The following is a 24,544-nucleotide window of genomic DNA, read 5'->3' as shown; positions in this document are numbered from 1 at the left end:
GGTGCACAGTGTTTGACCACTCTTCTGGAGAGTCACCCAGCTACTAGTACATCTGGTCATCTGGCAGGATCAGGCCTCCAGGCCCTGCTGACCACAAGCTCTGCTGCCAGGAAGCCTGGCAGGCCCCGAGTGGGAGGGCCTCTTCTGTGTCCAACTTTCGAGGGAAAAACTCTCCTATGAATAGGAGGGCCCAAGAGGCAGGCACCTCTCTGCCCCCCTGCCCTGAGCCAGCAACCCACCCTGCATGGCCTCAGAACACCAGGGACTTTATCCGTCTTCTTCAGGGCTGTAGCCTAGGAAAGCCTAGCTCCTCTCCAACTTCAGAAAAACCTGAGGAAAAGGGGCAGTTGATGAGCACATACTAAATGCATATGTGCTTACAGACCCCTCAACACCTCTACGGGGCTGGTAATGATGTTGCCCCATTTTATAGGTGTTAAAACCGAGGCTCAGGGAGGTTAAATAGCTTGGCAATTTGCCTCTTTCCCCTCCACTGCTTCTATTCTCAGGGTGGGTGGCCTTGCTGCTTTCTCCCAGCCTGGCCAGATGGATCCCTCCAGGCACCAAGACAGGCACTGGGGATGTGGCCTTGAACTAGGTAGCTACATTCCTTGTCCTCAAGGGGTGTACTTTGGGTGGGGTGGGGGGACAGACAAGTACATGGGAATTTTGCCAGTGTACCTGCTTGTGATGGGGGCCTAGGGAGCACAGGGCAGGGCCAGGGTGGGGCAGAGCCATCCAGGAAGCCCTAGAAGTGGGGGTGGGGACAGCAGAGCATTGGACATGGGGATGGGCTTGGGTCTGTAACAGACATGGCGGGCTGGCTTTCAGTACCATCCCCACACTCCTTTGAACCTACAGTTTTGGGTGTGATTTAGGTCTCACCAAAGAAAGAGTGAAATTTGGAGGGAGGAAGCAAGGGGAGAGAAATATTGCTGTGGGCTGTGGAGACGTGGGGTTTTCTACAGCACATCCAGTGTCCAGTCACCAGCTTTGTGAAGGTCAAGAGGCAGGGATGGGGGCAAAGGGGCCTCCTGATTCCCACCCCCCCCATCAGGGCAGAGGCAGGCAGTTCAGTTGTGTTGTGCCAGGAGGCCCAGTCTAGAGCCGGCTCCTCTAGCTCTTCTAACGGTTTTATAAGCACCTAATTCCCGATACTAAATCTCTTGCCACCTAAAACATAAGGCATGTCCCTCCTTTGCTCAAAATCCTCTAGGAGCTCCCATCTCACACAGAGTAAAAACAAAGTCCCCACAAAGGTCCACAAGGCCCTGCAGTCTGCCCTCCTACCTCATCTCCTACCTATTGCTCTGCTTCAACCCCACCAGCCTCCTCAATGTTCACCAGACCTGCTAGGCATGAGCTCACCCCAGGGCCTTTGTACTTGCCATTCCCACTGCCTGACATGCTCTTTCCCTAGACATCCTCAGGCCTTGCCCTCTCACTGCCTTCAGTGCTGTGTTCAATATTACCTGTCCATACTATTTAAAATTGCACATCTCCCCCTGCAATCCCTCATCCACTTTACCATGCTTTTTTTTCCCTGTAACACTTATCAATTTCTAACATACTATATAATTAACTTTTCTACTGAATTATTATCTATAAAAGTGATACGTATCGTGGTTTCTGTCCGGTTCTCCCCGCTGGAAGGCCAGCTTGATCAGAGCAGGAAATTTCATCTGTTGTATTCCCTGGGGTATCCCTGGGGCTGAGCATAGTCTTCAAGCTCAAAAAACGTGTTGAATGAAGAAGGGTTAGGCAAAGTGATTTCTTTCTTTTTTTTTTTTTGTGAGGAAGATCAGCCCTGAGCTAACATCCATGCCAATCCTCCTCTTTTTGCTGAGGAACACTGGCCCTGGGCTAACATCTGTGCCCATCTTCCTCCACTTTATATGGGACGCCACCACAGCATGGCCTGACAAGGGGTGCATTGGTGCGCGCCCAGGATCCGGACCCTGGCCGCCAGCAGCGGAGTGCACACACTTAGCCGCTACGCTATGGGGCTGGCCCCGCCCAAGTGATTTCTGTTGGCAAAGGCCACACCACAGGGCATTGGGTTGGGGATCTGTCCCCAAACTTCAAGGCAGAGAAAAGGGCAAGAATTCAGCAGATCATCACGGGAGTGACAGAGTGGCCCAGCGCAAGTGACACAGGGCTCTGCACCTTACAGAGCCAGGTGTTTTGTGCCTCACTAGGCTAAGATCCCTGCGCCATCATCGTCACGTGATCTCCTGCGCACAGCTCATTTCTAGTGGGCGTTACCTTTACCTTTTATAGTTTGCCACCAATCGTGGGAAATTGTTTTTTCCCCTTGGTCTCTGGTTTAATCATCAGGAGCTGGCAGCCACTTGACAACCATCTTGGCCCTTGGCTGGGGCGGCCTGGCTGGTGACTGGTTACTGGTGGCAGCTCACCAGATTGTGCTTTAGGCAAGGGTAAGATGAACGCTTTGCATGGAACAAAATAGTTTCCTTTGGTCTAAGAAACTATCTGACAGTATCCAGTGCAACAGGCTCTGCAGGTAAAGTGCCCCCACACATGCCGCCTCCTCCCACTCAGGAAGGGCTGAAAATACACAGGCTTTACAGTTGCAGAGCCCGGGCAGGTTCCATCCCTGGGAGCCAGGGGAAGGAAGCATTAGGGCAGCGACTGGGGGCCCGTGACCCTGTCCCTTGGGGGCTGGGGTGTGTTCTGGAGTCCGGCTTGAGGCCCTGGGCTGGGTTTATCTCCCCAGGCCACATGCCCACAGGGATTGGATGTCCATGACAGTTCATTAACCAGCCGTGGGACTTGGGGACTCAAGTCCTGTGGCTTTAGCCACCTGCTCCCACCCAGGTCACACCTGTTGGAACAGGCCCCAGGGTTCCAGGAGTCTCATATGGTCCTTGACTTGTTTCTCCTGTCTCTCTTCCTTCCCTGCTTTCCAAGTGGATTGTGTCCTCGGCTGCGAAGGGGAACAGTGACCCCTGGAGCCTTGGAAAGTGACTGTCCTCCACAACTAGCTGCAGGGAGGCTCACTGGCGGTTCGTCTGGGGGTTGCGTGAGTCCCCGCAGGTTCCTTCTGCCTCTGCAGGGGGACACTGCTCTGGTTGAGATGTGTCCTGGGTCACAGAGTGCTCTGTCCCCTCCAGGCCCCCCTGAGCTTTCACCCTGAACTTTTCTTAGGGCTGAGAGTGTGGCCCTGGGTTCTCCGTGCTGGGAATGGGCAGGAGGGGCTGCTGCCCACCTGACCCCAGAAGCACATGGGACGCCGGGCTGGAGTCACAGGCACGGCCCCCCCCCCCCCCCAAGCCCAGGGCCAGTCTGGAGACGGAAAGGAGAGCAGGGCGGAGGTCGAAGCGCGGGGGCCTGGGCTGAGCAGGAGGTGGGCTGGGGTCGGGGGAGGAGCCCGCACGAGGCTGGGGATTTGTCGGAATCCTCCAGGGCTTTGTTTTGCTCTTCTCCACACCCGAGAGCCTCGCACCGGGGCTAAGGGGCCCTTGGCGCTCAGCGCAAGTTTGGTGAATGGATAGCTGAATGAGAGCGAAGGGGCTGGGGGAGGGGCGGAGGAAGTGTGTAGCTGGGGGAGGGGAGAGAGGCGGAGGGGGGGAGGGGAGGGAGTCACTGGCGGGAGAGCGGAGGAGGAGGAGGAGGAGGAGGAGGAAGAGGCCGGCGGAGCAGGGCGAGCCTGCTGGTCTGGAATCGGGCTCGGAGGAGATGGCGGCGGGGAGGGGCCCGGCTGGCTCCCCTCCCAACCAACCTGGGTTAAACCTCGTCATTCCCTGCTCACCAGCCTCCGGGACTTTTCTCCACCCCATCAATCCTGGGGTCCTATATCTTCCAAGGCCTAGTTCTCAGTGTGAATTGAGTGAGGTGGCTTGTTTCCTTACTTTCCAGGAACCCAGCCACCAGGGAGTCTGTGGCCCTCTGGAACTAGAATACCTGAGTGGCCCTCGGAGGTTGGCTGTGTGAGCCTGATGACAAACCCAGGCTTGGGCGCCCCCCTCCCTCTTCCCACCCCTACCTCAGCTCTGGATGGTGGGAAGTACAGCTGCTGGGATCTGGGCAGCTTTGGAGAGTCTGGGGTGGGTCTCTAGGGGTAGAGGGGTGAGCCTGTGAGCAGAGAAAACCCCAGCTTGCCCCGTGGGCAGCTGCCAGGACTCCTATGGGAAGCAGTGGAGCTTGATGTGGGCAGTGCCAGGCAGGAGCTGCTGACAGCCAGGTTTCTGGGTCACCATCCAGGGTCCCCTGCCAGTTCCCAAGCCTTGAGGGTGGTGGGGTGAGGGCGGGTCTTCATCTCAAGCCCAGACCCTGCTGCCTCCTTTGTCTGGGTACTTTGGGGCCTGCTCCCATCTCCCACTCCCAGCCTTGCTGGAAGGGGCTGGTTGTTGATCCCCCAACTTCCCTTGGGCTTGTGGGCCTGCTGGCCTACCTGCTCTGGAGGCGAGGTGTGTAAAGGTGATCCAGAACCCCTCCCACCGCAGCCCCTCGACTCGGGGCCCTCTCTCCTCCACCTCTGCTCTCTGGTCCACAGTTCCTATGCATCCCTTTTTCTGGCAGTTTTGCCCTTGGCGGGAGGGGGCTTTGAGGGCAGGCTGGCTTTTGTGGGCAGAAATCCTTCTTCTAGTTCCCAAAGAGGGAATTTACCCTCCCAGTAAGGTGATGTTGGCCCCTGGTGCCCCCACCCACCTTGGCATTGGCCTGGGTCCAGCTTAACATGGAGGCTTGGCCCCCTAAAAGTCTACGATACTTTTTTTCCAAGAGCTCGCAGTATCCATTACACAGTCCATGAAACTGAGGTCCAAAGAGATGAAGTATCTTGCTGTAGCAGGGGGTAGAAATGGATAAAGATGGAGGGCCGGGGTGGGGGGCGTGGCTAGGCTGCCCTTGGTGGCCACTGTGTCCGGGGTAGAGGGGACGTGACTCTGAGATTGGGAGGCTGTGCCCTGGTCACTGCTACAGATAGCTGGAGGGGGTGGGGACACAAATCACATTTAATTAGTGGGCATCACTCCAATCCACACAGGAGGAATCATGTCCCCATTTCACAGATGAGGAAGCCGGGGCTCAGCAAGGTCAGGTGTCTTGCCAAGGCCAGTGGCAGAGCCTGGATTCAGCATAGCTGCAGGGGTCACTTCTCTGAATCCTGCCCTACTCCCTTAAGTGCTCCACTTTTTAATTCCCTGGCCCTTATCTGACATCTGGACTGTGCCGCCCATTCCCGTGGCCCCTAGGCACAGGTGGCGACTGAGCACTTGAAATGTGGCAAGTCTGAATTGAAATGTGCTGCAAGTGTAAAGTCCTCACTGGATTTCCAAGGCTTAGTACAAAAAAAAAGTAGAAATACTAATTTTTTGTATGTTGATTGCAATGTTGAAATGATAATATTTGGGTATATTGGATTAAAGAAACTATATTATTAAAGTTAATTTCATGTGCTTCTTTTTACCATTTTAATATGGCTACCAGAAAATCGACAGTTACATATGTGCCTCCCACACTATTTCTGTTGGACAGCCCTGGTCTAGATCATTTGCTTATTTATTATTTATTGTCTCCCCCATGCAGTGTTGGCTCTTGGAGGGCAGGTGTCCACATATTTTGCTCACTGTCCTGTTTCGTTTTCGGTTGTATCCCGAGGTTTTCAGGGCCTGGCACTGGTTTTTATTATAGGTGTTCGATAAATATTTGTGTGATTGAGAGGAGCCGATCTGATTCCAGGCCAATCTCGGAGGGTTAGGAGGAGAGCCCGAGGGAGGGGATCTTTCATACCTGTAGGACTCCAAGTTGCCCAGCTCCTTCTATCACCCCACGGGGCTCCAAGAGGTGAACTGGTCGACCCCCAAGGGGTCTTTGACACGCTGCCCCCAGCTCGTGTTGGGAAATGGGTCTGGGGTCTGGCTGCAGGTGAGCGATGCTGGCTGGGGCACTTGGCAGCTAGGAGAAGGACTGCCCTGTGGAGGCGCAGGGAACAGACTGTCCGAGTGGCTGGGACCCAGGATGCTGGCCCCCCGCCCCGCCCCGGCAGAGGGAGTCCCTGTGCGCCCACCCTCCCGGAGCGCACCTGGGAGCCGGACGGCAGGGCCCTCCGCCTCGGTGGGCCGGGGGTGGGTTGCGGGGTGTGTGTCCGGCTCCGGCTCACACAAGGTCACTGTGTCAAAGGAGCGCTCCGAACACTTTCTCTTTCCCTGCGCTTCGATTGCGGCTCCGAAAGCCCCTTCCGTAGGGACTTCCCTCCGCGCCTGACTCACGCTGCCTCATGCGTGTGACTCAGGCCGGGCGCCGCGCCAGCCTGCTGTCCCCGCCCCCCGGTCCGCCACCGCGCCTGCCGCAGGGGCGGAGGGACAGGCCGGCCACAGGGGGCGGGGCGCGCGGGACGAGGTACCCGGGGCGGGGATGGGGGCGCCGGAGGGGAGGAGACGGGAGCGTCGGGGTAGAGCTGGAGGAGCGGTGCGGAGAAGCGGAGCGCCAGGGGCTGGAGCAGCAGTCAGCGCCGGCTCTAGGAGAGGCGGAGAGAAGTGGAAACGGAGACCGAAAGCGGGGACGGGAAGACGGAGAACTGGGCAGAGAGTAGGCGGAGAAGGACACAGAGACCCAGGAGCCAAAAGCCTTCACGGGAGGCGGACAGGAGTGAGAGGATGGGACAGGTGACAAGTGAGAGGAACGGAGGAGAGAGGGAGACCGGAGCGTATGCGTGCGGCCGCCGCTCGTCCCGCGCTCCCCTGGGGGCTGGCCGCCTGTCCCGGGAGGCGGGGCGGAGGGACCGTCGCCTCGGAGCCTTGCTCTCCTCTCCAGCTCCACCTGACCAGCTCTGTGACGGCAGGCAAGTTACTTCATGTCTGAGCCTCAATCTTCTCATCTGCAAAATGGGAGGTGTGGGGGAGGAGAATAACCCTGCCCCCCCTGTGCTTTGTTATCCTCCCTTCATGCGCCCCTTCCCCTCCCCACCCATCCCTGCTCTGACGGCTCTGTGCCTGGGGGGCTGACCGCTTGGCCTGCGGCCCTGGGCACCCTTGCCAGCTGGCTTGCTGTTGGGCAGCACCCACTCCCAGGAGATCCGAGAGAAGGAGAGAAGTCGGGGTGCTTCTTCCCCTGCCTTGGCCCCTGGTGTCCCTCCATGACTGCAGCTTCGGGAACACAGCATCTGCCCCTTGCCCTTTTAGCCCCGAGACTTACGATGTCTTGCTGCCATTGCTGGTCCCAGTGCCACGCCATCCCTCACTGATCCCCTTCACCTGTCAATGCCCCTGTAGAGAGCCCCTCCGTTAATGCCTGGGTTGGGTTGCATTTCCCGCCAGGGCTCTGACTGCTACCCCGCAGGGTGAGCACTGATGTGACCGCACAGCCCTCGGGGCCCAGTAAATGCAGCTCTCATCCCTCTCCCACTCCTGCCTTCCAGGAGGGGGCGGGGGGACATGATGACCCTCCGCCGAGTGATGCACAACATTAAAGAGCACTTGGGCACCTGTTAGCTCTTTAAACCATCACAGTGAGCCTGTGAAGCAGGTGTGGGTTATTAGCTTCATTTGGATGAGAAATATAAGGCTCATGCATTTAAGAAGCAGCATAATGGAATAAGACCAGTGATTATTCCATTGTGGGCTGTTTCCTATGAGTGACAGGCCAGGTCAGGGAGAGGCAGCTATGAATGACAATAATAACAGTGGAAGCTAAGAGGGATTAATACTTCCCAAGTGCCAGACACAGTTCATATACATACTTTAACATACTCTTATTTGTTCATTTAATCCTTACAACAACCCTATGAGGTGGCTGCTATCCCTACTGCCATTTTACAGTTGAGGTAACTGAGGCACAGAGAGGTTGAGTAACTTTCCCAAGGCTGCACAGCAGAGCTGGACTGGAACACAGTTAGTCTGGCTCCAGATCTGCTGCTCTAAACCTCTCCTAGGTAGCTTTTGGGTACCCTGGGGAGGGGCAGGCAGGGTGAGCCACCTTCGTTCCAGGCAGAGTAGACATCATGGGCAGAGCCTTGGAGGGGAAAGAGCTCTTGTAGTGGGTTTCAGAAATACCCAGCCATGCTGTAGGGCCTGGCACAGGGTATGAAAAGGAAGCAGCAGAATTTGACAGTGAAGGGAGTAAAGAGGAGCTGAGACTGGGGTGCCCCAGTGTCAGCCAGGGGCATGGACTTGATTCTGAAGGTACTAGGGAGCCATGGAAGGTTTTGAGCAGGGGTGGGACAGGTTGGCATTTTAGAAAGGATTACTTTAAAATACAAGGGATGGGCTGGCCCCGTGGCTTAGTGGTTAAGTGCGCGCGCTCCGCTGCTGGTGGCCCGGGGTTCGCTGGTTCAGATCCTGGGCGCCCACTGATGCACTTCTTGGTAAGCCATGCTGTGGCGGTGTCCCGTATAAAGTGGAAGAAGACGGGCACGGATGTTAGCCCAGGGCCAGTCTTCCTCAGCAGAAAAAGAGGAGAATTGGCATAGATGTTAGCTAAGGGCTGATCTTCCTCACAAAAAAATAATAATAATAAAATAAAATGCAAGGAATAATAAAATAAAATGCAAGGGAGACACTATTTTTCTCCTATCAAATGGTAAAGAGCTTTAAAATGATAATTCCCAGTGCTGGCAGCGTTTCAGTGCACTGAATTTTCTCACGTGTGGCTGATGGGAATGAGTTGGTTTGACCGTTCTGGAAAGCAGCTGAGCCATGTGTACTACTTAGGAGGGTTCAGCCCTTTGACTTGCTAATCCCATTTCTAGGAATCTCTCCTCTGACATAATTAGAAAGAGGTCACAGATTTATATCCCAGAATCTGAAATTCATTCCATCGTTAATAATAATAGTAATAATAATAAAATGAAACATAAATGTCCAACAGAAGGGAATTGGTAAAATAAATTGAGTGAAGTATCATGGAATGTTTTACAGCAATTAATATATTTTTTTCAACGAGAGTAAATACCATCAGAAATGCTAAAGACTCCTCGAACTCTTAGAAATAATAACCGAGTTCATCACGGCCTCAGGGCACAAGATTAACATACAAAAATCAATCGTATTTCTATCCACTAGCAATGAACAATTGGAAACAAAGTCAAGACAGCACTATTTATAACAGGTCCAAAAAGAAAGAAAGAAAAAGAGTGATTCTTGGGTATAAATTTAACAAAACGTACACAGGATGTCTATGCTGAGAACTACAAAATGTTGATGAAAGAAATCAAAGATCTAAATAAACAGAGAAACCTACCGTGTCCACGGAGTGGAAGACTCAGCGTAGCAATGATGTCGTTTCTCCCCAAACTAGTTGTATTAGTTTCCCAGGGCTGCCCTAAGAAAGGACCACAAAGCGGGTGGCTTAGAACAACAGAAATTGATCGTCTCGTGGTTCTGGAGGCTAGGGATCTGAAATCAAGGTGTCAGCGGGCCCGTGCTCCCTCTGAAGCCCTTAGGGGAGGATCCTTCCTCGCCTCTCCCAGCTTCTGGTGGCTTGCCCACAGTCCTCGATGTCCCGTGGCTCATGCTACAACAGCTCAGTGTCGGCCTCCGTTGTCACCTGGCGTTCTCCCTGTGCGTGTGTGTCTCTTCTGTTATAGGGACCTCAGTCATGTTGGATTAGGGACCCACCCTACTCCACTATGACCTCATCTTAACTAGTTACATCTACAGTGGGCCTATTTCCAAATAAAGTCACATTCTGAGGTGACGTATTGGGTGCAGGTTAGGACTTCAACATATCTTTCTGGGGACACAATTCAACCCTTAAAACTGACCTATAGATTTTTTTTTTTATAAGGAAGATCAGTCCTGAGCTAACATCCATGCCAATCCTCCTCTCTCTCTCTCTTTTTTTTTTTTTTTGCTGAGGAAGACTGGCCCTGGGCGAACATCTGTGCCTATCTTGCTCCACTTTATATGGGACGCCGCCACAGCATGGCCTGACAAGCGGTGCATTAGTGCGCACCCAGGATCCAAACCCGGGCCGTCAGCAGCGGAGCGCATGCACTTAACCGCTACACCACGGGGCTGGCCCCAGACCTATAGATTTAACATCATTCCAACCAAATCCCAGCAGGAATTTGTGTGGCTATAGACAAGCTGATTCTAAAATTTATATGGAAAGGCAGAGAAACTAGAATAGCTAAAACAATTTTGTTGGAGGAATTACATTATCTGATTTCAGCACTTACGACAGGACTTGGAACAGTAATCAGAGTGTGATGCTGTCAGAGGAATGGACACACAGATCAATGGAACAGAAGAGAGAGTCCAGACATAGACCCACACAAATGTGGCCAATTAATTTTGACAAAGATGCAAAAGCAATTCAGTGGAGAAAGGATAGTCTTTTCAACAATGGTGCTGGAACAACTGGCACCTCTATGCAAAAAAATGAACCTTGTCCTGAACCTCACACATTATACTAAAATTAACTCAAAATGAATCATAGATCTAAAGGTAAAACCTAAAACTATAAAACGTCTAGAAGAAAACATAGGAGAAAATCTTCATGACCTGGGGTTAAAGAGTTATTAAACATGATCCATGAAAGAAAAAAATTGATAAATTGGACTTTATCAAAATCAAACCCTTTTGCTCTGTGCAAGACAGTGGTAAGAGAATGAAAAGACAAGTTATGGGCTGAGAGACAATATTTACGATTCATGTATTTGACAAAAGACTTGTTCCCAGAATACATAAAGAGCTCTTAAAACTCAACAGTAAAAAAATGACCAACCAGGGGTCGGCCCTGTGGCATAAGGGTTAAGTTCGACATGCTCCGCGTCGGCGCCCTGGGTTCGGTTCCTGGGCACGGACCTACACCACTTGTCGGGGGCTGTGCTGTGGCGGCAACCCACATACAAGATAGAGCAAGACTGGCACAGATGTCAGCTCAGGGCCAGTCTTCCTCAAGCAAACGGGAAAATTGGCAATGGATATTAGCTCAGGGCGAATCTTCCTCAGCCAAAAACAAAAAAGAAAAAGAAAATGACCAACCAATTTTAAAAAGGGCAAAAGAGTTGAACAGACACTTCACGCAAGGGGCTATAGAGATGGCACATAAGCACGTGCAAAGATGCTCAGCATCGTTCGCCATCGGGCAAGTGCAAACTAAAATCACAAAGACCCAGCAATCCCACTCCTGGGTATTCACCCTAGAGAAATGAAAACTTGCATTCACACAAACACCTACGGAAGAATGTTGACAGCACATCGATACATAACCGCCAAAACCTGGAAACAACCCAAATTGGGTGAGTGGATAAATGGACTGTGGTGCCTCCGTACCACGGACTACTTACTGCTCAGTGGTCAGAAGGCACGAACTCTTGATGCATACAACAATGTGGATGAGAGAAGCCAGCCTCAAAAGGTTACATCCTGCGTGGTTCAGTTTATATGACATTCTAGAAAAGACAAAACAATGACGATGAGGACAGATCAGTAGTTCCCAGGGTCGAGGGGTGGGGGAAGGTGTGCCTATAAAGGGATGGCCTGAGGGAGCTGAGGGGACGATGGAACTGTTCTGAATCCTGATCATGACGGTTACGTGCGCCCCTACATGTCAAATTCATAGAACTGCACCCCAAAAGAGATCACCCTCACTGTGATAACTAAAAGAAAACAACTATCTCCAGTTGGATAACTGGGCGATAAAGCGAGTCGAGTACACTGTTGATGGGAGAATCCAGGTGGTGGGTGTGCGTGGACACTGAACAATTCTTTTAGCTTTGCTGTCTGAAGTTTTTCATAATAAAATCTTGGAAAAAACTATATCCAGAATGACCCTGTTTGTTTTTAAAATCTATCACCTATTGATCAGTCTATCTATCCATCAGTCTATCTATATACACATGTATGTGTATGAAGAAGATTGAGGGCATCATACTGAAATATTAATGGTGGAGATCTCTCTGAAGGGTGAAATTGCGGGTAATTAAAATGGTCTTTTTGTACATTTCTCTATTTTCTTTTTGTGTGTGAGGAAGATTAGCCCTGAGCTAACATCCGATGCCAATCCTCCTCTTTTTGCTGAGGAAGATTGGTCCTGGGCTAACATCTGTGCCCGTCTTCCTCTGTTTTATATGGGGCGCTGCCACAGCATGGCTTGACAAGCAGTGTGTCCGGCCACGCCCGGGATCCGAACCCGAGAACCCCAGGCCGCCGAAGTGGAGCGTGCGCACTTAACCGCTATGCCACTAGGCTGGCCCCTCTGTATTTTCTTTTTTTTTTTCGTGAGGAAGATCAGCCCTGAGCTAACATCTGATGCCAATCCTCCTCTTTTTTCTGAGGAAGACTGGCCCTGAGCTAACATCCGTGCCCATCTTCCTCCACTTTATATGGGACACCACCACAGCAGTGTTGGTGCGCGCCCGGGATCCGAACTGGCGAACCCGGGCCGCCCCAGCGGAGCGCATGCACTTAACCGCTTGCGCCACCAGGCCGGCCTCACCCCTCTGTATTTTCTATAGTGAGCATGTATCATTTTATTTAGGGAGAGTATAGACTCTTATTTATTTTAAATTTCGTTTTTTCACTTACATGTGCAGTCCAGGCTTATTGTAAGGTTCAAATGGTACAGAAATATGTAACCCCACAGGAAAAGTCCCTCGTACTCACTCCCAACGCCATTAACATTCTGCATATATCCTAAAGACTAAATCTTAAATTCAGGTCCATTTCTTTCACATTATGTCATCTTTAAAAAACTAAGCAGCTCAAACATATTCCGTCTTTCTCATTACGATCACCTAACAATAAAAGCTGTATATTTACGAGGAAGAAAATGGCCTCTATTCTACAGGTTTGAGGCACAGAACCTGAGGTGCAAAGAAGGTGTAATAATTTTTCCTGATTCCAAGAATTGAACTAGGAAAGAGTTGCCTTCTTGAAACATGGGGTCACCCTCCTTTGTTATTTCAGAAGTTATAACTATAAATATTTGTTTTCAATTTCTTTTGTAACTTAAGACTGGAGGGCTCTTTTGTTGTGTGTTTGTTTCATTGCCCCAATTACAGAATAATACCTGCTGAGGAAACTGAGGCCAGAGTGGAGAGGGACTGAGGTTCTGGGTCTACTTCTGACACAGCCATCAACTCCCTGTGACCCCTGTCTGAGCCTCAGTTTTGTACGCTATATTATAATGGAGAACAGACAAGCCAAAGTAATAATAAAACCCTGTTACTGGACGGCAGCATGTAGGGTGCTGCAAAGTATGCTTGTTATCCCACGTGGCTGATCTCCCATTCCTCCTGATTACTAAACTTGTGTATTTTTAGCTGAGCACATGGTGACCCTCAAAATAGACTGTTTCCTTTTCTCCCTTGTTAGAGGTGGTCAGTGGAAAATAAGCAAAAATTTTTTAAAGGGAAGAGATGTTTTCTTTTTCTCCAGTTACTCCTTTCTAATGGCTAGAATGTGGATATGATGGCTGGAGCACAAGCAGCTATTTTAGACCATGAGGAAACCTTGGGCATGAAAGCCGCATGCTGCAGAGGAACCAGACAGAGAGAGCCTGGGTTCCTGGCACTATGGTACACCATGCCAACCATGGACTGCTGCTGGACTTCTTGAACATGAAAGAGAAATACACTTCTGTCTAGTGTAATCCACTGGTTTTTGGGATTTGTTATTTGCAGCCTTATACGAGGCAGGAGAATCAGTGAGGAGGCTGTTTCAGTTATTGAAGGGAGAGACGAGGAGGGCCTGAACCATGGTGGGAAGTGGATTTAACAGACAATTGTCTGGGATGTGCCAAGTACCTATGCTGAGGGACCTTAATTGGGGCTGCTGGTTGCATTGATGGAGTTCAGCAGAAAGGTCTGAACTGGAGAAACAGGTATGCTCAGAGAGGTGCAGATGCCCACAGTCACACAGCCAGAGGGGCTGGACCCTGACTGGAGAGTGTCTTAGTTATCTACTGATGAGTAAGAAATTACTCCAGGGGCCGACCCCGTGGCTTAGCGGTTGAGTGCGTGCGCTCCGCTACTGGCGGCCCGGGTTGGGATCCCGGGCGCACACTGACGCATCGCTTCTCCGGCCATGCTGAGGCGGCGTCCCACATAGAGCAACTAGGAGGATGTGCAACTATGACATACAACTATCTACTGGGGCTTTGGGGAAAAAAAAAAAGGAGGAGGATTGGCAATAGATGTTAGCTCAGAGCCGGTCTTCCTCAGCAAAAAGAGGAGGATTAGCATGGATGTTAGCTCAGGGCTGATCTTCCTCACAAAAAAAAAAAAAATTACTCCAGAACTTATCAAATGGGAGTCGGGGGTGTGGGTGCTTAGCTGGGTGGTTCTAGGGTGAGGCCTGTCATGCGACTGCAGGTAAGATGTTGGCCGGGGCTGCAGCCACCTGAAGGCCTGATAGGGCCGGAGGAGCCCCTTTCAAGGTTCACGCAGTTGGCTGCTGACCTGAGCTGAGGACCTGCCCTGTGCAGCCCCGTGTTGAAAGTTTTACATGAGTAACGATTGGTGCCACTTCTGGGGGTGGAGGGGAGAGGTGATGTGGCAGAGTGGTGGCCGCTGGTGAGTCCAGCAAGGGCAGTGGGATGATTAAGAGAAATGCGGTCCATAAGGCAGGTGGGCCGCAGTGAGTGCTCACTAGAGCTGGCTCCTGGGGGGACAGGGCAGAGAAACTGAGGGGCAAGGCCCAGCTTTTCCCCTGGGTGGCTGTGGTGCCCCAGGCTCCTCAGCCATTGCATGGGGATGCTGATATCCACCCTTTGGGGTCCTCGTGAGGATTAAAAGAGGAAGGACATGCAAAACACCCAAGCTGGTGCCTGGCACATCATAATCGCCCCAATAAAGCTTTACGATGGTCCACTTCCTGCACAGAATTCTCCAGGGGCTTCCCCTCGCTTGCAGCACCAAGGCCATCCGCAGCCTCCTCCAGCTAGCCTCACCAGCTGAGAGCTTCACCACCCTCGCCCAGGGCCTGGCCGCCCTCTTCCTCCCCCCCGGCCCCCCCTCCCCCCGTTCCCTCCACCTGACATGCATCCCCACGCCCAGCCCTTCCTTCCCCGATGCCTTTCCCAGTGGATCTCCCAGATGGGCCCCGCCCTCCTTTTAACCCCAGACACTGCCTCTCGGTGCATACCCCCACGCCTTGTGCCTTGTGCCTGGCATCATGCTGGGCACAGCCCCGGGGGTGGCTAACTCAGCTGAGATGGAGGGCATGGGGGGAGCAGGAGGGTGACCCGGGTGATACGGGGAGGAGTGGGGGGGGGTGAGGGAGGGGAGGGTGCTGCTCCGGGAAGTCTGCCCAGAGGAAGCAGCCTGAGCTGAGAGGCGAGTGGTACCCCTGCCCCCTCCAGGATGTGAGCTAGCAGCGGGGGGCAGTGTCTTTTTCATCTGCTCAATAGCTGCCTTTGAATTTAATTGGGAGGAGGGTCATCTGAGGATTTGAGGGGTGATAAAATTCCTGCCTTTCCCTCAGATACCTTCCCCCACCAGCTTGCTCAAGGTGCCTGAAATCCCCCCGTTAGAACCATGTCTGCCTTAAAAGCCAGCGTCTCCAGAAAGCTCCTGTTGGAATCTGCACCCGGCGTGTTCCGTGGGCGGTGACAGAGCAGCCCATTAGTCCTGATGAACTGATCTGACAAACCATCTGTCACCCACAGCCCCAAGACACACTGTGAAACAACCGAGCATGCCACCGGGCTTCGCTCCTCCTCGGGGTCCCCCCAACCCCCAAGTCACCCCCTGGTGGTCCAGAGGACTGCCCTCTGAGTAACCCACCCCCAGAGTTGTGCAGCCTCCCCTCGTCTAAACTTATCCCACTGAGGGCCGTCCTCAGGGCCCTGCTGGGGCTTCCCACGGTGGCGGATGTGAGGCAGAATAGGCTCCCGCGGGAGCCTGAGGGGAGATGGCCCTGCCTCCGTGCCTCTTCCCCCTGCAGTACTCCCGTAGGAATGCAGGGGTCCCTCCCTCGAGCCTTATCCTGTGGAATGTAGGGGCAGCTGTGCTGGGTGGAGTGAGGTGGCATCATACAGCCAGAGAGCTCAGAGCTGGAGGGACCCCAGAGGTCTAGTCCTCTGCTGTTAGTCAGGCAGGTACTATTACCATCCATGGTTTTGGATGAGGAAAACTCCTAACTGCGCTATTTCACCCATCCCCCTGGATGAGGCCAGCTCTGTCGCTCCCGGTGAAGCACTTCCCAGCTGGGGCTTTTGCCCCAGATGGTCTCACAACACTTCTGGGACGGAGAGAGGGGTACTGTACCGGAGGAGGATTCAGGGTGCCTCAGCCTGACACCTGACTCAAATGGCTCCAACAAGGAGGAAACTTCTGCTCTCCTGTAACAAGTGGCCAGAGGTGAAGTGGTTCCAGTGCTGGTTAATTGAGTGGCGCCATCAAGGACCAAGGTTGTTTTCAGCCCACATCTCTGCCATTGCCAAGGGGTCAGCCACGTTTTTCCTCATGGTCACAAGATAGCTGCTTGTCACCAACCATCATGTCTAGATATGACAATGTACAGTGAAAGGATAAAAGAAGAACTTTCCTGGAAGCTACCAACAATTCATCCTCATGTCTCAGTGGCCATAATTACACCACTGCTCATTTGAAATCCAATATGGATGCAATGTTGGGAGACAATTAGTTCTCTGTGGGTCTCTCACATTTCTGCACATCTCTCAAGGAGGTTTGTATAGTGAACAGCCTTAGACGACAGTGTTTTTCCCCAGATCGAAGGGCAGGTTTGCTTAGTTCCTCTTATAAAAGATTCAGGTTCCCTAAGCTCAGGGTTCTTCTCCTGTAACTCAACCCAGTGTAGTCACATGACCACACCTCACTGCAAAGGAGGCTGGGAAATGTAGTCTTTAGCTAGACAGTCATGTGCTCAGTTGAAATTTCCATTTCTATGGAAGAAGGGAGATGGATATTGGGGCAATCGGCAGTCCCTGCCATAATTGCTCCAACAAAACCGGGGCTCTGTTAGGGGATCAGGAGGAATGGTGGAGAGGCAACAACAGTGCCGGCATAGTAGGGTTGGTGCCTTGGCCCCATTAAGGATGAGGGATTGAGTTCCAGAGAGGGTCTGGGCCAGGACTAGAACCCAGGTCTGCTGACTCCTGACACCAGGTTTTCCCATCACTTTCCTGCCTCTGCAGCAGTACAGGGTGGGGTAATCCACGGCAGGGGGGTCTCCTCTTTCTCCTCAAAACACTCCGTTCCCTTGGCTTCCCCGAGTGCTCTCTCTCCTGCTGTGTCTGCCCTTCCGTCTCGCTTTCTGCCTCCTTCCCCACCTTGTCCTCTCCCAGCCTGTCACTGCGGGAGTTCCCAGCTCAGCCCTCTCACTGGCATCTGTGTGTATTCAGCTGACCCGTGACTCTAAATATCATCTCCTCACCAGGACCCCACGCTCCTGCCTGCCTTTCGGACCTCTCTCTGTGCTCTGGACGCGTGTACCCAGCTGCCCGCCGACACCCCCATCTGCGTGCCGTACAGGCACATTGGACATCAGGCCCTAAACGACTCGTGACGTCACCCACACACCTGCTTCCCTTCCGCTCTGGCCAGCCTCAGAAACTGTTCCACCCTCCAGCTCCCAGGCATCTTTGATCCGTCCCTCTACCTCTCCTTCCACATCCACTCCACCTCCGTACCACCCTGCCTGGGTCATTGCTGGAGCCTCCTCCTGCCTCTTGGAGCCACCCCGGCATGCCCAGCCGTTACCACCTGACCATCTTAAAATGGAGATATGATCACATTTCTTGTTCCTAAAACCTTCAGTGCCTCACCATTGATTTTAGGATAAAGACCAAAATATTTCTCACGGCAGAGGCAGTTGCCCCTCCCCTATTATCCATTTTTTCCTTTTTTAGAAAGAGAACCCTTTCTTTGTAGCTGGGCACAAGGCCATTTAAATAGACTCCATTTCCCAGCCCTACTTGTAGCTAGGTGGGGCCACGTTGACTAAATCCTGACCAGATGGGTGCAAGCAGAAGTGTTGTGTTCTCATGTAGGGGTGGGGTGGGGCTTCCTTTGTCTCTTCCTCTTTCTTGCTGGCAAGAATGCAGACATGATGGCTGACGCTCGAGCAGCCATATGGGACCATGAGGAAGAAGCCACTGCTGAGGCTGGTGGAGCAACAAGACAGAAGGAGACTGGTCCCTGACACTGTGATGCACATCTGCCCTGGATCACCTGCTTACTTTGGGGCCTTTCTTATGGGAAACAGAAATAAACTTATTTTGGGTTTTTTCACAGTCCAACCAAATCCCACCCCAATCACATAGTCTCTGCTGCCCTCTGGGGCCTCAGCTTGTGGCCCTTCCCCTTGTTTACTCTGCTGTCTTGAGTTTCTCCTACATGCAGAGCTCTGTCTTGACTCAGGGCCTTTGCACATGCTCTCCTCGCTGCCTGGAGCACCCTCCTCCACTCTCTTTTCCTGGCTGTCTCCAGCTCACCCTTCAAACCTCAGCTGGGAGGCCCCTTACTCCGAGAAGCCTTCCCTGACTGCAACGGCATACCTAGAGTATTCAATACCCAGAGCAGATAGTTATTTAAAATATCCCTCCTCTATACATTACTTTCAATAATAATCATGACATGAATAATAATAGTGGCCAATATAAAATGGAGTGAAAATGTTCTCTTATTGAATTTCAGATATATAATCATCACAGTAAAAAATAAAGTAAAACAAATATTATAGTACAAAAGTAATAAAAAAGTAATGGATTAATACTTTTTAATTACATTAATGTGTATTTTGACAAAAAGGAAAAATGTGTATCTACATCTATTGCAGTAATGAATAATAATATTATACTTTCTGTTTTCCACTTTCTGCAAATTTGTCAATGACTTAGTCAAAATAATCTTTGCATATTTATGTTCAAGAACTAGCTTAGGCAGATTTGTCAATTTATCTTCAATTGTAGTTGGCCAAAGAATATTTTTTATTTGAAATTTTTTTTCTCACATGAAGCAATAGATTCACAAACAATAGAGAAAGCCTTAAACATAAGGATAAGTTTGGCAGAAATTCAGAAAAAGTCCATTCCACAATAAATTCCAGAAATTGCAATACTGTCCATGTCTGTTTCTTTGGGATTGAGTCTAGCCACATTCAAATATTTTCCCAGTTGAAAAATTTTAAACAAATAAAAACTCCAAACTGTCACACAGAACTATGCTACCAATGTTTATTTCAGATCCACAGTTAAAACGGAGCACAGGACAACAGGAATTCGAGACACAGCTTTCCTCTGAAGTGAGCGCCAACAGTTCTGCGTGCACATCACCGCGGGGAGCTGGGTCCCGGGAGGGGCTACATGACCGAGAATTCTCAATTAATTTCCAAATAGAATACAATGCTTCTTTAAAGGATAAGTAATACAAATGTGCTGATTTGTAACTTATATATTATTAAAAGTCAACAGTAACGGGAACAATTGTTGAGGTCTTAAACCAACAAAAGAACTTTAGGGGGACGACATCGTTTAGAATTGCTGGTAGGTAGTGATAATAAAAAGCAGACTGACTTTTAGTGGGTTTTTCTTTTTAAATTTGTTGCTGACAACACCCCCTCCTGTTGCTGGCATGGGGGATGCTCTGAGCACACCCTCAACACGCCCCCCGAGGTACTGTCTCCCTGTGTCTGCCTTGGAGGCACTTACCACAATTACGAGTGTGTCTGTGTCATGATTTCTCTGTCATCTGTTCCCCACTAGCCTGTCTGCTCCGTTCGGGAGGGCACTGTCCTGTTCATGGCTGTGCCCCAGCTCCTGCCAGAGTCCCTGGCACCCACCAGACCCTCAGTACATATTCGTTGAATGAATGTAGGTGAAGAACCTGGCGCGGAGTACGTACTCAGTAAAGGGTGGCTACGGTCATTGTTATCTGCTGCACGTTTACGGTCTGAAATGTTACAGACCTGTGAATGCCACCACATTCCAGGTCAGCGCAGTGCTGCCTCTTCGTGAAGCCTTAGTGGTTCTCTTCTGCCAAACCACCTCTCCGTCTCCTTCAGGATCTCGAGAGAACATGAATTCCGTCTTCCCCGACAGTCCTTTACATGGGACAGCAGCTACATCTCATTCCTCTCTGGGGTCCCTGGCTCCCGACAGAGGGCCTGGAACAAAACAGGGGTCAATAAACACTCACGACCCAGAGTCTCCTGAGCATCCGCCACACGCCAGTCTTCTTGCGTGTCTGTGGTTTCTAACCATTTCAGCACCTCTCCAGAGCAGGCACGAGCACCCATTGCACAGACAGGAACGTGAGACCAGAAAGGCTGGATGACTAGCCCAAGATCACGCAGCAGTAGGTGCAGAGCCAGCTTGATTCCAGGTCTGCTTGATTCCAGGTCTGCCGGGCGCCAAAGCCCCTGTTCTTTCCGCGACTGCATGTGCCTCTGGGGACGGGGGTGTGGGTGTGGGGAGGTGACTCCAGTTCGGGGTGGGGCCAGCGGCGGGGGTGGGGAGCCTATCCTTGGGACCCAGCTGCCTCCGGCTGTGGGAGCCTGGGTTTCACTTAGACACGTGCCGGGTGCCTCGGCTCACTCCTGGCCGAAACAGCGGTCAACACCTCTGCCCCTGCGTGGGGTTGGGGCGCCCAGGTGTGGATGGGGAGGCCTGGGTTTGGGGGGGCAGACGTGAGCTCCAGTACGAGCTCCCCCCACGGAGAGCTGTGCAGCCCGGGCAAGGCACGGAGTCCCTCCCGCCTGTGGAGAAGGGCCGGAGACAGGAGCGTCCGTAGATTAGAAACATGGACCAAGGCTGGCCCAGAGCTGCGCACGGGCAGAGCCGGGCACAGCAGGTGCTCTGCCGACGGCAATGCCTTCTCTATTTCTCTTCCACGTTCTTTCCCTCCCCTCCCTTTTACAATCCAGGAGGAGCAAGGTTCACCTTAATGGGCCCTGCAGGGAGAGTGGGCTGCACAGCTGATGGGGGCACCTCCAGGGCCCCGGAGAACGCTGGTGCGGTCCAGCCTCCAGGTCGCCCTGGACCGGAGCGGTCCCCAGGCTCCTTCCAAGAGGACGTCCGGCGGCCGCCCCACCTCCCCCCACCCCTCCCCGGTCCGCTGCCCAGCAGCCTGCTCCCCTGTGAACTAGGGCCCGGGTGCCGGCAGGGGGCTGAGCGGGGACTGGGCTGCGACAGAGCGCGACTCGGAGAGAGGAAAAGTGTGGCCCAGATGGGTCTGGGTTTGGGCGTCTCAGGCGGTTTCCTGGCGCCACCTCGTGGTCGTGGCCGGCGTTGCCGCACCTGCTCTGAAAGGGGCTCAGGCGCGGGGCTCAGGGGTTAGGGTTGTGCCGAGTGGGCTCCTGGGCTCCGATGCTGCGACGAACCCCCAACCCCTGTGCCAGTCTTTCGAGGGAAAACCAAGGCTCTGAGGGCCCCTTGAGGGCTTTGGCGAGCAGAAGAGTGGGGACGGAAGACTAAGGGGGTCCAGTCCAGGGAGGCAGGGCTGAGGGGTGAAGACGCTTTCTGGGGCTCAGGGGGAGAAAACATCCCAGAATACACATTATGGCTCTATTTACCACGAATTGAACCCCAGAACCTTTTCAGATGTTCATCTGTGGTCCAGGCGAGATACCTGGTGTGGTGATGGCCTGAGGCATGGTCCACTCCTGATCATTGAGGACAGATGGAGAGAGCGGGGGCCACAGCCCAGGCCCTTACTCCTGTCCAGGACGGGGCACCCCCAGTGTGACCATGAACGGATACAAGCTTCCTGGGCCAGGCCTGCTCACCTGTGGGGCCTCCAGCTCCGAGGCAGCTGAGGTGTCAGCAATGCGCTGTCTAGCCATTGCCCTGAGACACCTCCAGGCCAGGCAGCCAAGGGTGGCTGGACAGCAGTGTGGGGGACCCTGGGCCTCACAGAACTCCTCAGGATGCCGCAGGACCCGCACCAGCAGTGCCCAGGGCTGCTCTGGTCCCCGCTGGAGGGAGAGGGCAGTCGGGAATGACCTTCAGGAGAGGGTGTGGGCATCTGTTGGTCTGCAGGCTGAAGTGCCAGCTCTCAGTGCTCTAGCCGCCTCGCTGGCTTGACTTCCTCCCTCAAACTTTCCATTTTAGTAGCACCCACCTGTACTCCTTTGTAGCGCTGGTTTCTGTGACTTCATGCCTTTGGAGTACACTCTTCTCTCCACTCTTTATTTTCTTCCTCAACCAAAAGAAAAATTTTTAAATTTTATCAGGCAGGATTTGCATGTAAATGAATGAAACGGTGGTCGATATAGAAACTGGGTAGGAGTCAGAGCCCAGCTGTGAAGGAGAAGCACCGAGAATTGCTGTCAGCTGAAGGCCCCCGGGGAGGTCCACTGGGCAGATCCTCTGCTCGCGGTCCGCCTTCGGCTTTCCCGAGAATGAGCAAGGGCCCCTTCTGGAGAAGTCGGTGTGTAAGGTCGCTAATGAGTCCTGAAAACTTGGGGCTCCCTGCAGGGTCGTGGTGAGGCCTGAGTCCGGGCGTCCAGGAGGCATGTGCGTGGGAGAGCATGCTCCTCTGGATTTCTGCTTCTCGGTTCCCAGTGACCACCTCCGGCTTGCAGGAGAAGGTCGAAGCATGAGGCTCCCCAGCTGACCCAGGCGGCCGGGCACGAGGGGTGAGAGGAAACTTATTAGCAAATGATCGAGAGCAGGTGGGAGTTGGGCTAGGCGTCACCTTTTTTTTTTTTTTTTTTGGCTGAGGAAGATTGGCCCTGGGCTAATATCCGTGCCGATCTTCCTCTACTTTATATGTGGAACCTCTGCCACAGCATGGCTTGGTAAGCAGTGCGTAGGTCTCGCCCAGGACCTCAACCTGTGAACCCTGGGCCACCGAAGCAGAGCGCGTGAACTTAACCACTACGCCACCAGACGACCCCTAAGCTGCCCTTCTTTTGTACATGGTATTTTCTACAATCAGCATTTATTATTTGATTTTGGGGCATATGGACTATATTTTATTTATTTTAAAAGACAGCAGAAGCGTCTCTCTGTGGTCTGGCTGTCCTCTCTGCCCGAAGCAGGGCTGTGACCCTGGGCTCTCCCTTCTCCACCCTCCCCAGAGTCCCTTCCCCTCTGCTGTGGTGAACCCCTCTTTCCTGTGCCCCACGTGGTCCTTGGTCTACTCTTTCCTATTGGTGGCACACATCCTCTCACTCTCTGAGAAGGGCTGGTCGGGGTGGGGGTGGGGGAAGCTTTCAAGACAGGGCCCAGATGTCTTCAGTTTCCCCCACATTTGATTGCTACTTTGGCTGGCTGTAGAATTCTGGGCGGGAAGTCACTTTTCCTGAGAATGTTGAAGTGATGATGCCTTGCCTTCTTCTTTCTAAATGTTGCTATTGAGCAGTCTAAGCCGTTCTAGTTCCTCACCCTTTTTAGAAAAATTGTGACCTATTTCTTCCTCTTTGGAAGCTTGTAGACTATCTGTGTTTGAAATGTCATGATAATGCGCTCTGGTGAGCGTCTATTTTTATCCGTTGTATTGGCTCCTAACGGGCCTTTTAGTCTGGAAACTTGTGTCCTTCAGTTCGGAGAGATGTTCTTGAATGCTTGCTTTAAACAAAACCAAATGGCTTTATTGAGATATAATCACATACCATACAATTCACTCATTTAAAGTGCACAACTCGGGCCGGCCCCGTGGCTTAGCAGTTAAGTGCGTGCTCTCCGCTGCCGGCGGCCCGGGTTCGGATCCCGGGTGCGCACCGAGGCACCGCTCCTCCAGCCATGCTGAGGCCGCATCCCACATACAGCAACTAGAAGGATGTGCAGCTATGACAGACAACTATGTACTGGGGCTTTGGGGGAAAAATAAATAAATAAAATCTTTAAAGTGCACAACTCAATGGCTTTTAGATATTCACGGAGCAGTGCAGCCATCACCACAATCAATTTTAGAACATGTTCATTACTCTGAAAAAGAAACCCACACCTCTTAGGCATCACCCCTTCCTAATCCCTCCATTTCCCTCAGCCCTAGGCAACCACTAATCTACTTTGTTTTGTCGGGGGAAGAGGGAGAATCCCTCTTCCCTTTTCCTTAAGGTTCTTCTGGCTGGCCAAATAATTAACAAGACAGGTTAGCAGGAGAAAATAATACCAAGTTTAATAACATGTATTTATGGGAGAAACTCAGAAATGAGCAACTCGTCCCTCTGTCTAAGCTGCTTGCTTAAGTATTGCAGCTAAAGGCGAGGAGCGTGTTGGGGGTGGGTAGTGGCCTGGGACTTCAGAGGGCAGGAAGACAATTCTTTTCAGGGTCATCTATAGATAATGTGGTCAGGGAGAGACAGAGTTTTTGATAAAAGAGGTTTGGTGCCTTTCCTATTGTAACTTCTAGCCTACATTATCTTTACAGCCATCATGATAGAAGATCTGTTCCAGGAAGGAGCCACCATGTCAAATTCTTTAGGCAGTTAGTGGGGGAGGTCAAATGTCCCTCAGAGAAAACAATCAAGGTAAAGAGATATATTTCAGGGTGGCCAAATCTTGATCTCTCACAGTTTCTATAGATTTGTTTCTTCTGGACATTTCATGTAAATGCAACCACACAGTATGTGGTCTTTTGTGTCTGGCTTCTTCCACTTAGCATAATGTTTTCAAGGTTGTGATACTGTGATTTATATTAAGAAATATATATTTGTTCTTCATCCAT

The 24,544-nt window shown here is 52.1% G+C and overlaps 1 long non-coding RNA gene across 1 annotated transcript; it reads right to left on the bottom strand.

Moving 5' to 3' along the window:
• Positions 1-18,818: 18,818 nt before the first annotated feature.
• On the bottom strand, positions 18,819-20,290 carry LOC147915690 (uncharacterized). Its single transcript, XR_015553900.1, has 3 exons — positions 20,131-20,290; positions 19,839-20,036; positions 18,819-19,232 (listed from the first exon to the last, which is right to left on the bottom strand). It is a non-coding gene; the product is annotated as an uncharacterized LOC147915690 (long non-coding RNA).
• Between the last annotated feature and the right edge of the window lie 4,254 nt (positions 20,291-24,544).

Source organism: Ceratotherium simum, chromosome 13, assembly GCF_057802395.1.
Source record: "Ceratotherium simum simum isolate JZ-2026a chromosome 13, ASM5780239v1, whole genome shotgun sequence".
NCBI classification, from domain to species: domain Eukaryota; kingdom Metazoa; phylum Chordata; class Mammalia; order Perissodactyla; family Rhinocerotidae; genus Ceratotherium; species Ceratotherium simum.
This window is presented reverse-complemented; position numbering and strand designations above follow the sequence as displayed.